This window comes from Onychostoma macrolepis, chromosome 03 (genome assembly GCF_012432095.1).
Source record: "Onychostoma macrolepis isolate SWU-2019 chromosome 03, ASM1243209v1, whole genome shotgun sequence".
Taxonomy (NCBI): Eukaryota; Metazoa; Chordata; class Actinopteri; order Cypriniformes; family Cyprinidae; genus Onychostoma; species Onychostoma macrolepis.
Genome location: NC_081157.1, coordinates 27836321 through 27853697, shown reverse-complemented (window position 1 = coordinate 27853697; position 17377 = coordinate 27836321). Strand labels below are relative to the sequence as shown.

Sequence of the window (17377 nt, the reverse complement as noted above, 5' to 3'; positions counted from 1 at the left end):
GGTGGTTTGAAGTGAGTTCTGAGAAAAAGTGTACTATTAATCTTATAAATTGTCTTATGAAGCATGTTAGCTCTAATGCAGCTGCAGAACAGGTCCAATTCTTCTTCATAATGCATTTTATCATAATACTTCACGTAAGGTCGCAATAAATGTTTTGTTGTATTTATTTAGAAATACTTTTGATAATAGTTGGGTAAATGTATACTGGGATTGAAGCGATGTGGCTTGGTAAACGTTTTATCGCCAGTTTAAATGTTGATTTATGGCTGAATAAAAACAAAAGAATAATGATAAAAGAATAATAAGGATTATGTCTCATACCTGCGGAAGTGTGAAAGGTTCTGTTTCCTTAAACTAGTTTGTCATGCATTTCTTTATTTCAACACATTTACAGGTAAATCCTAGTATTTTAAATTTGCGATTAATCATGATTAATCACAGTCCATGACTGTGATTAACGTGATTAAATTTTTAATCGATTGACAGCACTAATATATATATATATATATATATATATATATATATATATATATATATATATATATATATATATATATATAATCTGTTTTGTTTTCATTGTGAGTGTACACTAAATAAAAGCAGACCTTTATACAGTGATTTTGTTGATTCTGCTGGTATAAGGAAACAGTTGAAGTGATCGTGCCGGAGCGCGCGCGCACACACACACACACACACACACACACACACACACATCAGTTGCAGCATTGCTAACTTGACAGCGCAGTTGGTACTTCATCAAAATAAAATACAATGAACCAAACATCAGCGCGCGTGCCTCAGTGTCACTGTTGGAATGCGACTGAAGTACAAAGCCTATAATTTACATAATAAATCATAGTTTAGCATTCAGGTACGTTACATCGCAAATATGGAGATATTGTGGAATATTTGTATTTGTGCCAAAAGAGAGAGGTGGGATACACGAGCACAAAGCCCCATTTCGCAAACAGTTGAGTGCGTAAGCCTTTAAAGTATACTCCCTTGTCAGTCTATGTGAGAGACGCATTCAGAATCAGCACATGGTCACTGTCTAGGGGGCTTTGTTTTCAAGTGCGCAACTCATGGCATTCACTGTTCTTCTGCTGGCGGTTATCAAACAGCGTTGCATTGCTGCGGGCGCCCCCTACTGGACTGGGGGTGAATTGCCTGTATTCATCGTAAGACCTCATGCACCGAACCGAGATGTCCGTACCATGACGGTTCGGTACGAATACATGTACCGTGCCACCCCTAGTTGATACCTATGCAAAATATTAGTGTCCTAAGAAACTTTAGTAGTTTTCGCATTAACACCCAGTGGAATTACATATGCAAATTACCATGGTCAGAAACAAAGAGTCGTAAACTTTCTCTCCGAAAGTGCAAGTCACCATTGGCTCTTTGACTACTCGAAGGTGTGACCTCCATAGGAGGTAAAGCTCTCACATCAGTGACCCGCCTCGCCAATCTGTGGCTCTTAGATCCTAAGAGGATGAGAAGGATGAGCTAGAAGTCTTCTGGACCCTTAAGTTTTTGTGCCAGGCCTTGCGGCCTTGACTTTCCATTCACCAACGATCCTTGGATCTCAGCAGATGTCTCTCTTAGCTCTTTCTCAGTTTACACCTGGGAAGAAATTCCCAATCACCATTGAGTCAGAACATCTTTGCAATTCATCACTCTTCAAACCCGGAAGAACGTGTCCACGAGTCCAAAACCTTGAAACAATCAAGACTTTCATCCAAGACTGCATCCGGACACTCGTTCAACAACCAAGGCAATGCAAGTATCGTACATTTAACTAAATGAAACATAGGTTTAGTATAAGCTACAAACCCCGTTATAAACGGCGCTGATGGTTTTACTCAGGTGGTTAACTGACTCTTTCCATAACTGCATTCTCTGGTTTTCCTGATGGTTTCATCCATCAAGTCTCATTTGCTCTTTCCCATGTATGAGTGTATGTATGTTTGTTTGTTATAGTTTGTGTTAGTGTTTAGTTAATAAAACTCATGTGCACAAATTACATGAGTTTCTGATTCTGCTTGTAGATTATGTCCCTTTACGATTTTGATCCTTACTACATGCTCTAATTAATTAATACTTAGGAAAGTATTTTCTGTGGCCACGAAAATATCTGAACTGTTGATATGAACTTACACTGAATGTTCGCTGGACGAACAGATTAGCTGATGGCAATTTAATTCTGCTACAGTTAACCTACTACTGGCAACTGATATAAATAATTGTAATTAATCATAATTAAGTGTAATTATTTATATACGTTTCCCTTTTGAGCTGATTTGTTACATTTACGATTCGCGATCGGGCCGACTCGGACGTTCTTCCGAGCAGATTCAGTCACTCTTAACACACCTCACACCATCTATGTAAGATCATCTTTAGAACCACCAAGATAATCGGGACATTACCTAGGATTGTCGGAAGGGGAGAAATCTGCCCAAAATCAGCCCGATTATCTTGTGGTGTGAACCCAGCATTAAGTAGTTTAACTATATTCAAACTGTACTCTAAAAAAAAAATGGTGCTAAATAGCACTAAAGATGGTTCATTGGTTCGTAATAATAGGGAAAACAGTTTAAGTGCTATATAGCACCTGTCTTTAAAGGTGCTCTTTAGAACCACAAGAGGAACCCCTTTCTACTCCTCAGATTTTAGATATGTTTCCACTCTCATATGTTTGCTATGAATGGGAATTTACTACGTCAAAAGCTGTTTTGAATCACTTTTATGCTTTTCTAAGGTCAAAAAAGTTTTGTGTGGGGGCCCTGGATTATTTAGGGGCCATGGGGACAAAAAGGTTGAGTACCATGTTATCTTCAGGAAATACACTGTATTTCATTGTTGTTGTTGTTTATCCTTTCCCCAGCTAAACTAAAAGACTAAGAGACAGTTAGAGAACCTTTAAAGAAATAAACTGAACTTTTGTGTGTGTGTGTGTGTGTGTGTGATGCAGCTTTTCCAAAAATGATTTGAACCCTCATAATGAATGTAAAATCTGCTAAAGACATTGGCATTCTGGGATAAGTTTGAACCCAGTTGAACAACATCTTATAAAACAGTCATAACTAAACTGTATCAAATCTGATCAATAACTTCTCATTAATGAGAAAAAAAAAAAAAAAGAAGCTATATTGTTATGAGCACTGTTGGGTAAGTTACAAAAAAAAAGTAATCTACTACAAATGACTAATTACTTCTTTAAAATTGTAATTTGATTACATTACTGATTACTGCATTTAAACAGTAATCAGATTACTAATTACTTTACTTTTCAAGTTATCAAACCTAAAAAAATACACCACAAAGAGAAACTCATAGTTCTTTCATTAATTTCATATTGACTGAAAAAAATACATAAGTATAGGCCTATTATTTGTATACCCTGATTCGCTTCCAATCTCAGCAAAACTTTTCTTTTTTTCTTGTTTTTTTTTTTTTTTTTGGTTTTGCAAAATAAAGAAAACAAATAGAGGGTGCGCTTTCTGCATTCTCAGTCTCCGTAAATATAGTCCTGAAACGAGTCACTAAAATGAACGAAAATGACATGAGAAATACAGTATATCTAAAGAAAGCTTGAAGTGTCTATTATTAAATGAAGTAAATCATGCCGAAAACAAATATTCTCTGATAAAATAATCTGTATGAAACCAACACGTGGTACAGTCTTTTTAGTCTGAGCGCATCGTGCGCTATAAGATAATCGTCCGCGCGAAACCGAGCTTGAGACGCTCAAGTCACCTCTGTAGAAAGATTCAAGTTCATCTCGGCTACTTTTCATTTTTGGAAGAAGATGCGCTGTGATAAATCTTGAATTGTGATGCCCACGCGGTTTAATCCAGCGGTTGATCTCATTCTGATGAGTCATTTATTTTTTACTTTATTAGTGTTACTGTGACATACACTTTACACATTCACTTGTTGAACATTTGCCAAACTATAATGTCAGACTAAAATATGTCGAGTGCAACATTTTGAAATATGATAGGCAACCTTTCATTGCATCTAAATGTTGTAGGACTCATTTTAGCTCACATTCTCCGGTGATTTATTAAAGGGCATAGGCTACTGACACGCAAAACATGATTTTTACTTCATTTTTTTTTTAATCACTGCATTTGTAACTTAAGTAACATAATTTTATTGACACAAGTAGCTGTAATCAAATTACATGAACTTAAAATGTAACTCATTACTTTACAGCGTTACCAGGAAAAGTAGATACAGTAACGGGTAACGTGTTCTATCCAACTCTTGTTATGAGGTATTTCAGTGTTATTACTACATGTAACCCTTTTTTAATTAAAAGCAGAATTTTTGAAACTTTACCACTCTGATGCAAGAATTCTTTTTTTTCCTTCAGTATGAGTAATTTCAATATATCATTATATGAAATGTATAAGAAAATATAATTTAAGAATTACCAGTATCAACTGGATTACTTTACTTTTATTTAATAAAGGACTGCTCAAAAAGAGTCAAATTTATTACATATACATATATGTTACATATACTTTTTCTAACAAAACAACTAACAAAAAAAACAAAACCAAAAAAACCGCAAATAGTACATTTTAAATCAAATACATTTTAGTTGCATAAACTTGCAGATGAATAAGATTCTCTACTTGGTTCATCAATAAGCAATATAACAAAATTTTGTCTCAAAAATGTGAGATATGGAAACGAGACTATAAAAAGTCTATACAAAATTATTTTTGAGATAGGTTTAACTCAAAAAAAAAAAAAAAGTATATAACATAATGTGTTGATATTTGTCTTGACACATTTTCAAAGTGTGTTTTTTTATTTTATTTTTTTTACCAGCAAAAATATGCCTTATAAGTTATTAATTATCATCGGATAGTTAGAAATTACATTTAAAAAAAAAAAAAAAAAACCAACCCCCCCCCCCACCCAGTAGCTTGTTTGATTATATCATTAGCTTGTATTTTGACAAGCTGCAGTTTCAAAGCAGCTTCCCTAAGATGTTGGATGGCGACAATCCCAATTCATTCTGGCATTGAAGCCAGGTGTTTGATTTCAGCGCAGCTGTGAAATCAATGAAAGTAAATAACCGTTGGACGCATCCTCCTATCCCCACCTTCTTGCATACAGGTAAAGCCGTTTAGAGCTTCTTCCAGCCATTTGGAAATCCGTTGCTGAGAAGAGATGCCCGGCTGGTGCTTTGTTTTATTGGCTCTGCTAAAGAATAATTTCAGTGTACTGAGAGGCACCTCACCCCAGCAGCTACGTAATTAATGTGTCCGAGCCTATTTATAGTAGCGAGGAAAGGCAGTGGAGACGTGGGTGGTGTAGATGGGTGAGGGGTATGGGTGGTGGCAGGGTATAAGGATCGAGCCGGAGGGAGTGAAGTGACACTTTGCGTCTCCTCTTCGCCATGAATTCCGAGGCGTGGATGACAAATAGTGAAATGTCCCGAGACAGGGTCTGATGAAGCAATAAAAGACACAAATTGAACCTTCTGTACAAAATAAAAAATATATATATATCAGTCAACCCTTGTCAGACACTTTTCTTGAGAGTGTGTGCAAGGTTTGAGATCAATTCAGCAGAACTCAGTAGATGCTATTTCATCATTCACAGACTTCTCAGTTCTGCTTTCTCAGCTAAGTATCAGATTTGTGTCAAATATTTCTACTAAAATTCCTTATGTACAATAAAAAATATACATTGTTGATATAGTAAAAGTAAAGAGCTGTAAAATGAACGTGGATAATATAGCTCAGATCATTTGATTTGGGAGATTTTGATGAGAGCTCATACTGAGATCTGACATTTGAATGTAGACTTATCTAGCACCTGAGCAAATCAGAGCAGTTTGATACATTGTTTTTAGAGGAGACACATTTGAAGATCTTTTTCTGAGGAGAAAAATCAAGACACTTTGGATAAACAACTGAGATGCTAACTCTATAAACCGTACTGTATCATTTGATATGCAAATTTCTAAGGTCTCTGAATTATCAACATGATTGAAACTGCTGAAAAACTTGTTGTACACAATCTACTACATGCATTATCAACTGACTGATAGTTTATATTTTGCCTTTTAATATAATTGTAAAAACCTCCTCACTCCAGGTCGTGATTCTTTTTGTTGTGAAACCTTTAGTAAACATAAGAATCTTTCACATTGTTAATAATATTTAAAGAGTCACCACTTAATGGACAGAAGCAACTTAGGTTTACCTGATTATCCATACATAATTTTCAGAAATATTATGTTCAAGGTGAGCATCAAATATGATACAGCAGGTTTTGAGGAAACTTTTTGAGTGTGTGTGTGTGTGTGTGTTGCATATGTTTTCACCCCACAATAAAAACTACAGAGCTTTGATCATAAAACTAAGCATTTAAATATCATCTTAGTAAGACATGTATTGGGAGATACAGAGTGACAGCTGATATTATTATGCATTTTATGTAAGCTTGCTATACTAAGACGATCTTACTAAGCTGGAATTTCATCACATCTTTTGGCCATATCAGTAAAAAAAAACAAAAAAAACATATATATTATATATATATATATATATATATATATACACATTTTCTTTTCAATAAACTGTTTCATAAAATAAAGGGTTTACAGAATTAAGGAGGACCTTCAACCCCAGGTTTCCACAATTCTTTGTACAAAAATGGCCCGTGATTGAATCACCTGGATTCTGCTCGAGTTTAAGAGCTCTTGTGTGGGACATTAAACAAAATGAACAACTGAAATTTGGCAAAGATTGTGTTTTAATTTCCTGAATTGACTTGCCAGATCTGTCTTTTGAGACTGACGTTGGCTCATCCAATAGCTGTGTTGACACTAATCTAATCTGGTTTCCCACGTTGAAAGACCGCTAATCAATAACCACAGCTCAATAAGATCAGCCTATATTAGTGAGGGAGTGGGCCAATTTTAAAGAACCCACCCATATAGCCTGTCACGTGCACACATTTAAATTGGAAACACAACAGAATAAGGAACAAAACATCTCAGCGATGTTATTCAAGTGGAGGTAATTTTCCTCTTGCGATCTACAAATACTCCTCAATGTTCTGTGCTTTTTTTTCTTCTTTTTTTCCTTCGGCCCTGAGCACTAAAGCATCGTGTTTTCTTATATTCTCACACACATGTGCATGAACACAAAGCTCTCACACGTTTGGTCTGTGACAGAATGAGTCACCGCACTGTTTGGGAGCTCAGGTCCACGCTTCTGTTTTACTCATACTAATAAATGTCTCAGATCTACTGTCTGCAGGGTAGCACCTCCTCCTACTGGTTTGTCTAATTGGAACAAAATAGAGGAGACCTACATAAATGCCAAGTCTTGGCTGTGGCTTTCTTTCAGTGAGTTCTGTAAACAATAACCTAGAGGTTTTATGGAGGTTTTGTGAAATTTGCCCTAGTTATGCAATGCTGGCAAACCCACAGTAAGGCAGAGTCAATTATTGGGCTGATTTATAAAATTGTAGGCTGTCCAGACTGTGATATTCATCTGTTTGGCAGGCAATACTCATGCAACCCTTATAGAGGATCTATTATTCTCCATACAAAGCAGATGACTTGCTGTAGCTACAAATACTCACACTTTCTGGACGTTCATACCTGTTTTGCGTAACGAAGTCTTTTTTATTATTATTATGTTATGTTGCAGCACATAACCTACACGTAAAACTAAAACATTTTCTTGTCCACGGCAAAGCTGTTCTTTCTTGGCAAAGCGGCTGACAGCCCCTCAGCAACAGCTAGAGGCATGCAAAGTAGTCTTGCACTTCCTTTTACCATATATAGCTCATACCGGCGCGCACAAGAGCAGACGGAACCGTCTCGGAGAAATTAAACCGTTTTCCTGTCATCAGATGAGGACAAATTAACGTTTATTGCTTAGTTTACATCTCCCGTCTTAAAGGGATATACCACCAACCAGTTGCGTAGATTTCGATGGGCGAAGAAAAGTCTGAGACGCACAGAAACAGTCGCCGGCGCATCGCACAACAGTGAATGAGAAATCCACAGGTGAGATGATTTCTATGGATTTATACGTGAATCGTGTTGTCTGAATTGCATTCTTTCGTTTAACATTGTGAATTACAGTCTAATAAGCTTGAGTAGGAAATATTACTAGCTTTATGATGTTACCTGTGAGTACAAGTCAATGTATATGTTGTTTAGTCTTGCTTTACACATGCGTTATAGTGTTATAGGATTTTTTTCAATATACTAAATCGTATTATTTTTGTAATTTAGTCTGCGTAATGGCTTACTGTGGATTTGAATTGCGTTTTAGTGGCTTCTTGGGCTTTTTAAGCTTTTGATTGAATGTTTCTACCTTTTTCCCCCCTGCTTGCAGATCTCTGTTTATGTCTTATAGTAGTTTAACACCTGTAGCTATATCTCAACAGATGTAACGGTGGTAAAGTAGCTCTCAGAGGGCGCAGTTTTTGTATTTATTTATTCATTTATTTGTCTGACAATGAAAAAGAGCATTTTGTCCTGAAACTGAATCATCATCTTGCTTTTGTATTTAGTATGGTGAGATGTATATCATTCAATTTTGTTGAATGTATTAGCTGATGCAGTGTTTCATATCACATTAATTTGTCTAAATTGTAAAATATAAAATAGTATAAAATTGCTCCATACACTAAAAATAAAAAATATTTGCTCAAATTTGAAATTTAAAGGCGTGCAGATTTCAGTCACCGAATGAACACATAATGCAAGAATAATTGAGAGACGTGTGTTTGGATAAATTAGGGTACCCATTAAAATCTTCATTTAAATGCGAACATATTTTATTTTACCCCTGAGTAATGTGTTGATGGTGCAATGGTGCACAAGGGAGTTAGTTGCCAAGACAACAACACATATAGACACAAGATAAGGTTGGAAATTCAAGAAGCACAAACTATAAATCATGTGTAGTATATTCATTTAAACACAGTTTGGAGTGCAAAAACTTTTCCGTACAAAGAGGGAAAAAACCACATAGAATTATAGGAGCTAAACAACTTAATAGGCAGGTAGATGAAGTGGAGTTTATTCATAGCAGAGTTTTAAATAACCATTAGCTCATTCATTTGATTGTAAGTTGAGTGAAAAAGAATTTAGATATGATAAAATGTATAGGATTTTTATATTCTGTATTCATCATAAACATCATCTCATAAATTGTCAAGAATTTACAAAATATTGTTTACAAGATTGAGATATCTAGCTGAAAAAATATGTCTTTCTATGGCCAAAGTAAAAATAGAGAAGCGAGCGCTCACGCGAGAGCTTGTCCCACTGAAATTGAATGTGAAAGCTCTGCAGTCTCCCCTTTGGTCTCTGATTGACAGTTTAAATCTTTGCTGTTCTTAATGGGGGCTTGAGCAGACGTGTGAGCAGAGCTTCCTGCCACAGGTGAAAGACAGCACTCCATTCTCTCATCTGTCTTTTTGCGAGTTGCTGTGAATGTCTCAGTGCAGCTATAGAAAAAAAAGAAAGTGGAATTGTATTACTTTTTTTTTTTTATTTGCAGGGACTATTTATTTTAATGTGCTGCAATCAGATGCCGTCTTGGAGTTTAAGAGTCCTTTGATTTGAAAGAAACTGGTATTTTATTAGAGCTGTTGGCTTGCAAATGTCCATCCATTTTTCATTCCTCTCTAAAATCATGATGGCTCGTCATCATTTACCCTTTATGTTTCCCAATAATCAGCTGCTCCACTTTAGTAGAGTAAAATTCCACTGCCTAATTTGAGAAGACTACTTGAAAGTTGCTGTTGATTTGAGCAGTGACCTGTTAAAACCGTAGTAAATGTCAAATAAATCAAGGCAATATTATTGTTTCATTCTGTCATATGAAATAAGCAGCACAAGATAAATTTCCATTGTGGACTACACAGCCTTACAACTAGAAAATGTGTAATGTGGTAATAATTCACCCCAAAATGAAATTTTTCAGAATTTACTCACCCTTTCTTCATAGCTCTATTCTTTATGATGGTAGTTTATAGTGGCCATAAGGTTAAAAAAAAAAAAAAAAATCATACAATTCACCATTCTTGTATGCTGTATTTCAAGTCTTTTGAAGCCATATAAAGCATTGAGTGATGAACAGACTGAAATTTAAACCAATATTCACTGAAAATGCATCAGTGAGTTGACTGAGAACCACAAAACTGTTGTATAGCTGCAAAAAACTTGTATATAGCTCAAATTTTTGTTAAGTCTGGAGCTTAACATTTGTGCAGAGACATTTGGGATGATGTAAGGGTGAGTAAATGATAACAGAATTTACATTTTTTGGTGAACTATCCCTTTAGCCAGAAAAGAAATCTAGACGCAAGCATACTAAATTAAGCGGCTTTCTAACATACCATGTTTTAGCCGAATTTCAATTCAACAGTACATGTATCCTTTGTGGAAAATTCAATTCTGGGATGCACTGCAATGATCTGTGAAAAAAAAAAAAAAAAAAAATAAATAAATAAATAAATAAATAAATAAATAAATAAATAAAATAAAGAAATAGATAAAAAATATGAAATAAATAAAAATGCATGAGAAATATAGATATACATAATTGAATATGATATAATCAATTCAATATTAAGAATTTCAGTACTAGAAATTGTCATAACAATTAAAATGTTATGTCTACTACAGTGCCCTCCACTAATATTGGCACCCTTGGTAAATCTGAGCAAAGGTGGCTGTGAAAATAAATCTGCATTGTTTATCCTTTTGATCTTTCGCTCAAAAAATTCACAAAATTCTAACTTATCATTGAAGTAAAACAATTGAAAGTGGGGAGAAAATCTCATGATGAAATAAGTGCTTTTCTCCAATGCATGTTGGCCACAATAATTGGCACCCCTGGAATTTCATATGAGTAAAGTATATTCCCATTCGTGTTTACATTTTTTTTTTTAGCACACCAGGGAGAATAGGGGCATGAAATTGTCCAGCTATGACTTCCTGTTCCAAAGGATTATAAATATAAAGAAAACAAAGGCCAAATTCCCTTAATCATCCATCACAAGGAGTAAAACCAAACAATAATGTTCTGATGTGCAGAACAAGATTGTTGAGCTTCACAAAATAGAAAGTGGCTGTAAGACAAAAGCTAAAGCATTGAAAATCCCCATGTCCACCATCAGGGCAATAATTAAGAGGTTCCTATCAACTAAAGATGTTACAAATCTGCCTGGAAGAGGACGTGTGTCTATATCGTCCTAATGCACGGCGAGAAGGAGAATTTGAGTGGCTAAAGACTCTCCAAGGACCACAGCTGGAGAATTGCAGAGATTAGTTGAGTCTTGGAGTTAGAAAGCCTAAAAAAAATATATCAAACATCCCCTACATCACCACATATTATTCAGGAGGGTTTCAGGAAAAATGATCCAAGCTCATCCAAAAACAAACTCCAGCATATTCAGTTATCAGACACGACTGGAACTTCAAATGGGACTGGCTTCTATGGTCAGATGAAACTAAAAAAATAACTTTTTGGCAGCAAACCCACTAGATGGGTTTAGTACAAACAGGGATAAAAAGTACCCCATGTCCACTGTTAAATATACTGCTGGATCTTTAATGTTGTTGGCCTGTTTTTCTGCCGGAGGTCCTGGACATCTTGTTCAGATGCAGGACATCATGGATTCAATAAAATACCAAAAGATAAAAAATCTAAACCTGACTGCCTCTGTGTCACGTGTGTCTTGTTCCCCATGCCCATACTTGGTCCTTCCTGTTCCTGTCTTTATTATTAGTTCATTGGTCTCCGTCTGTGTTTGATTTTTTCCCATACCTGTCAAGTTTTGGATTTGAAAATAAGGGAAATTTTTCGGCGCCCACCAACAAGCAGTCCCACCACCCCAACCAAGCTCCAGTATCCCTTACATTTTAAGACAGGTGTTATAGCCCAAATGAAAACACAAAAGGGTATATATGAAGAGCATTTATTTAAAGGCTTATTTGCATATTTTCTGTTAATTTAACATTGCTTGTCTTTACATTTTATTTTCATTCCACATTCTTTTTATTTCATATTGCTTTTCTTTACTCTTTTAGTGAGTTATTGTACAAATTTGTTGCAGACTTTGCATTCTTTATGACTGTTTTGGAAGGAGTGTATTTGTGGGCTGGGCCAGAGTGGTTCATTTTACATGAGAGTAAAGCGCAAACAGTTCTGTTGTCTAATGTCATCCTATTCTCTGTAACAATCTTTCGTACCATGCTAAAATTAAATTCGCTGTCCCATTGATCGCGGTATTTACACGAGGGTTTTGGTTTTTTGGCAGGAGTGCCTTCCGTCACTGTTGTTACCTCCATTATCCGTCTCGGTTTTGTTTTTTTCCCGCGTTGTCACTCATCATCTGACCTCACACACTAACCTCGTGACAACTGCCACCTACAGTACTGTAGGCTACTGCAGATGGCAGTTATCGCGAGGCTAGTGACAGCTCAGATTGGAAATGTTTTTTTTTTTTTTTTTTACTCCGGTGTTATTATTTTTTAATAACGCAGGTTAAAATACGGGAGATTTACGGGAAAATACTAATACGGGAGGACGGCGGGAAAGAAGGGTAAAATACGGGACTTTCCCGGCCAAAACGGGATACTTGACAGGTATGTTTTCTCCTCACCTGTTTCTTTTGTCCTTGATTCTTAAGCCTAGTGTTTCCCTGTGTCTGTCCAGTATTGTTTGTCTTTCCCCCCGTGCTCCATGTTTCCCTGTGTTTGTGCTTCATTTAAAGAAGGTTTGATTGTGCTACTCGACTCCTGCGTTCTCCTTGCTCCAGCGGAGATGTGACACTTCTTAGAAATCTTATAATGGGCTGTGGTTGGATCTTCCATCAGGACAGTAATCCAAAACAAACATCAAAATCAACACAAAAATGGGTCATTGAGCACAAAATGAATCTTTTACGATGGCCGTCCCAGTCCTCTGACCTGAACCCTACAGAAAATGAGTGGGGTGAACTGAAGAGAAGAAGCACTAACATGGAGCTGTGATTCTGAATCTAAACTTAATATTGATAGTATTTCACTTCTCCAAAACAATAACAATTAAGTACTGCCCCCTTAGTTTTAATTAAATTAAATATCGGGATATAATTCATCAAACATTTCAGCCCTTTTTATTTTTTTTATGCTTAAAAAGTATTGCTGCATTCCCTTAGCAGCAATGTCAAAATCAACTGTGTACATCAAGTCTCCTATGCAGAGTGCTATTTGTGTTGCTGCCTATAGCCAAATATATACTGTACTACTACAGAACTACAGCATGTTGCCTTTGATTGATTCAAGTTGATGGCTAGTTTGCTACAAGAAGGCACAGATCGCAGTCCACGACGTCCTCTGAAGTTCTCCAGTGAGATGATTTTTGAGATGACTTGTGACATGTTTGTTGAGCTGTTCTCATGAATCAGCTCTCCTGTTTGTACGCAAACAAATTTTTGCAGAAAGCATTCAAGGATTAGGGAGAAAAGTGATCTCGTAATTGATGCACCTACTCAGTTGTGTAGTGTGCACAGCAACATGACAGGAGACAAGAAACTGAGTCTTTAAGTGTCCACAGGGAGATATTTTCAGTCATGCAGTGCATTTTTGGCTTATTTTGGAAGTTTTTAAGAATTATTTGAGATGCCATGATGGTTAGGATGCTGATTTAGAGAGAAGTTGCCCATGTAGGGCAAATATTTCACTAGCTGTCATTGTTCAGTATTCAGTGACACAATACATTCAGTGTAAAAGACTGTGTCATTGGACGTCTATCTGATTTGTTCCATCACATGGTGAGTGTAAACACCCGTAAACATCTCAAATGCAGCTTGGAAGGACACAGAACTATAGCTATTCTCATTTAGTTTCATTTCAGAGAGACCAATAGGGTTTTGAGTCCAATCGATCCCAATTGCAAAATGTCTGTGGTATTATGCCTGATGTTAACGTTGATCAACACTGTAGATTGACTCTTTGAGAATGGCCTTGTGGGGAATAAGCTGGCATAGATCCCCTGATGGCCGCATACACCTTTATCACAGCCTGGAGGATTACTGGTCTTATCGGCCTTGAGATCGAAATGATATGAGCCCTGGTTCCTCCCCTGTGCTACCTGCCCTTTATTAGTGCTTCCTAACCTTTTTTGTCTCAGGACCCCAACAGCCCATCAGTAGTAGTATGTGCCAGTTCATCCACATCAAACCTGAGATTTGTTGCTTTTTGAAAACTATATTATATTATAGTTTATTGATTATATTGATTATTAATTAATATTATATACTACATGTATATGTATATATATATATATATATATATATACACACACACACACAGAGCTGGGTAGTAACTGATTACATGTAATCTGGATTACATAATCAGATTCCAAAAATTAAGTACTTGTAATCAGAGTAAGTTACATTTTAAAATACTAGTAATCAGACTACAGTTACGTTTTTATGAATTACATGATTACATATTATTCACACACTAGCAATACATTATTCATAAATCATTGATTCTCCCTAATTTCTCTTTTTCATCTTTTAAATTTTCTTTCTAAAATAGCCTACCGATTATATACATAGTGTATATATAGTCCAGTTTTGTGGACATTCACACAAAGATCAGTCATTAGTCAGGTGGTGACAGCATTTGAACACTGCATTTACAAAAATCATTTCAGGTTTAAGAAGGGTTTCAACATTGCATCAACTACTGATGAACACATTCATTTTTATTTGAATTATTACACTGTAGGTTTTTTAACCATGTATTATTAATTATAACTAATTAAAATGCACACATTTATGTTATTTCTTAGTTACATGTAATGCAGGCCTTACAATACTTTGTCATCTAAACCTTATTCACCATATATATTTGCTTTAAGTACTCCTTAGATTTTAAAATAAATATTTCAATAATTAAGTAACACATTTGCATGCTCACGGTTTCTTTGATGTTGATTAATGATCACATTGCATGCAGGTAAATAAAAATAGTTCATCTTTTTTTAGTAAGTGTTTCATTTAAAACAAAGACTATAGAAATGCAAAGACGGTTCTCTCCTATACTTATGAATGGGAGAAACTGCAATGCACAATATGGAGGAATAGTCCCACCTTCTAAATGACAGAGCCAAATTTCCCATAGAAACCTGACTAGACCAGCCAATGCACACTGGAACTACGCATGCGCATTGGCTGGTCTAGCCTGAAATATAAGCTTTTTAAATGCTATTTGAGCATAAGAAAAAACATTCATGGGGCAATTAATTTCAGATTTGTGTTGCTGATTTGAAATTTTGAGTTCAGCGAGCAGTTTTTGAGATTTCAGGATTACCCCATTCATTAAGATAGGTTTTCTACGAGCTGCCCGGAGGCGTTGCAAATTTAATATGGCCGCCAAGTGAAGAGACTTTCCTCAAAAGGGAGTTCAAATAAAAAAATAATTTAAAATAAAAAAAAAAATGAAAAGGAGTTTGTTTTAAAATTACTTAATTTCATTTAATTTTTTTTTATGATTTAAAAAGTCCATCAGCTTTTCATTAAACTATTAAATAACCCCTCTGCAGTTCCTTTATGAACCCTAGTTTGGGAAACCTTGATGTAATATAATGTTTAATGCACTTCATGTTGTAAATTACAATGAATGGAACAAGTTTTCTTACTCTTTGCATTTTTTACATCATTATGGTACAAGATAATGCTATTTAAATCAATGTGATAAACGAGTTAAATCAAAAGTAATCTAAAAGTAATCTGATTATATTACCTAAAATGTGTAATGTAACAGATTACGTTACTGACTACAATTTTTGTCATGTAATCTGGAATCAGTAACGGATTACAATTTGTAAGTAATCTACCCAGTTCTGTGTGTACATATATATATATATATATATATATATATATTTATATTTATTATGTAGTTATTACCAGGGCCTAAAACTAACATTTTGAAAACCTGCTAGTGGTCGGTGACTTGAGAAAATTTACTAGCCATTACAATTTTTTACTGGCCATGAAACTGTATATGCTTTATTATTATTATTATTAAAAACAGGCAGAACAAATAAGGGAACAAATAATATTATTATTAATCTTTTGAATGTATTATTATTTTTGTTATTATTATTATTATTATCGTCTAATTAAATCAATAGAAAAGAAGAAAGATCACTAATACTACTGCAACCTAGTTTTCCCAGGAGGTCTCCCATCCAGATACTGACCAGGCTCAACCCTGCTTAGCTTCAGTTGGTAACCGGTCTTGGGCTGCAGGGTGATATGGCTGCTGGCATATGCACACATATTGGCATTGACAACAACTGTAGACCTTTTTCACATTTCTGGGTTTCTCAGCAAATTTGGGAGGACCATATATATATACAGTGATGGAAAAAATTATTTGATCCCCTGCAGATTTTTTGCCCACTGACAAAGAAATGATCAGTCTATAATTTTAATGGTAGGTTTATTTGAACAGTGAGAGACAGAATAAAAAAAAAAAAAAAAATCCAGAAAAATGCATTTCAAAAAAGTTATAAATTGATTTGCATTTTAATGAGTGAAATAAGTATTTGACCCCTTCGCAAAACATGACTTAGTACTTGGTGGCAAACCCTTGTTGGCAATCACAGAGGCCAGATGCTACTTGTAGTTGGCCACCAGGTTTGCACACATCTCAGGAGGGATTTCTCTTTGCAGTCCCTTTCCAAGTCATTAAGGTTTCGAGGCTGACATTTGGCAACTCGAAACTTCAGCTCCCTCCACAGATTTTCTATGGGATTAAGGTCTGGATACTGGCTAGGACACTCCAGGACCGTAATGTGCTTCTTCTTGAGCCACTCCTTTGTTGCCTTGACCGTGTGTTTTGGGTCATTTTCATGCTGGAATACCCATCCACGACCCATTTTCAATGCCCTTGGGTGGCCTCAATGCCCTGGCCCTGACAGTACATGGCCCTGTCCATTGTCCCTTTGATGCGGTGCAGTTGTCCTGTCCCCTTAGCAGAAAAACACCCCCAAAGCATAATGTTTCCACCTCCATGTTTGACGGTGGGGATGGTGTTCTTGGGGTCATAGGCAGAATTCCTCCTCCTCCAAACACGGCGAGTTGAGTTGATGCCAAAGAGCTTGATTTTGGTCTCATCTGACCACAACTCTTTCACCCAGTTCTCCTCTGAATCATTGGCATACTTCAGACGGGCTGTACATGTGCTTTCTTGAGCAGGGGGACCTAGCGGGTGCTGAAGGATTTCTATCCTTCACGGTGTAGTGTGATACCAGTTGTTTTCTTGGTGACTATGGTCCCAGCTGCCTTGAGATCATCAACAAGATCCTCTCGT

The 17377-nt window shown here is 35.9% G+C and overlaps 1 protein-coding gene across 1 annotated transcript in view; it reads left to right on the top strand.

Annotated features, from left to right (window-relative positions):
• The first annotated feature begins 7262 nt into the window (after positions 1–7262).
• baiap3 (BAI1 associated protein 3) overlaps positions 7263–17377 on the top strand; it is a 78400-nt gene continuing 68285 nt past the window's right edge. The window contains 1 exon segment of the mRNA XM_058771053.1: positions 7263–8050. The gene's annotated coding sequence lies outside the window, so the exon portion shown is untranslated.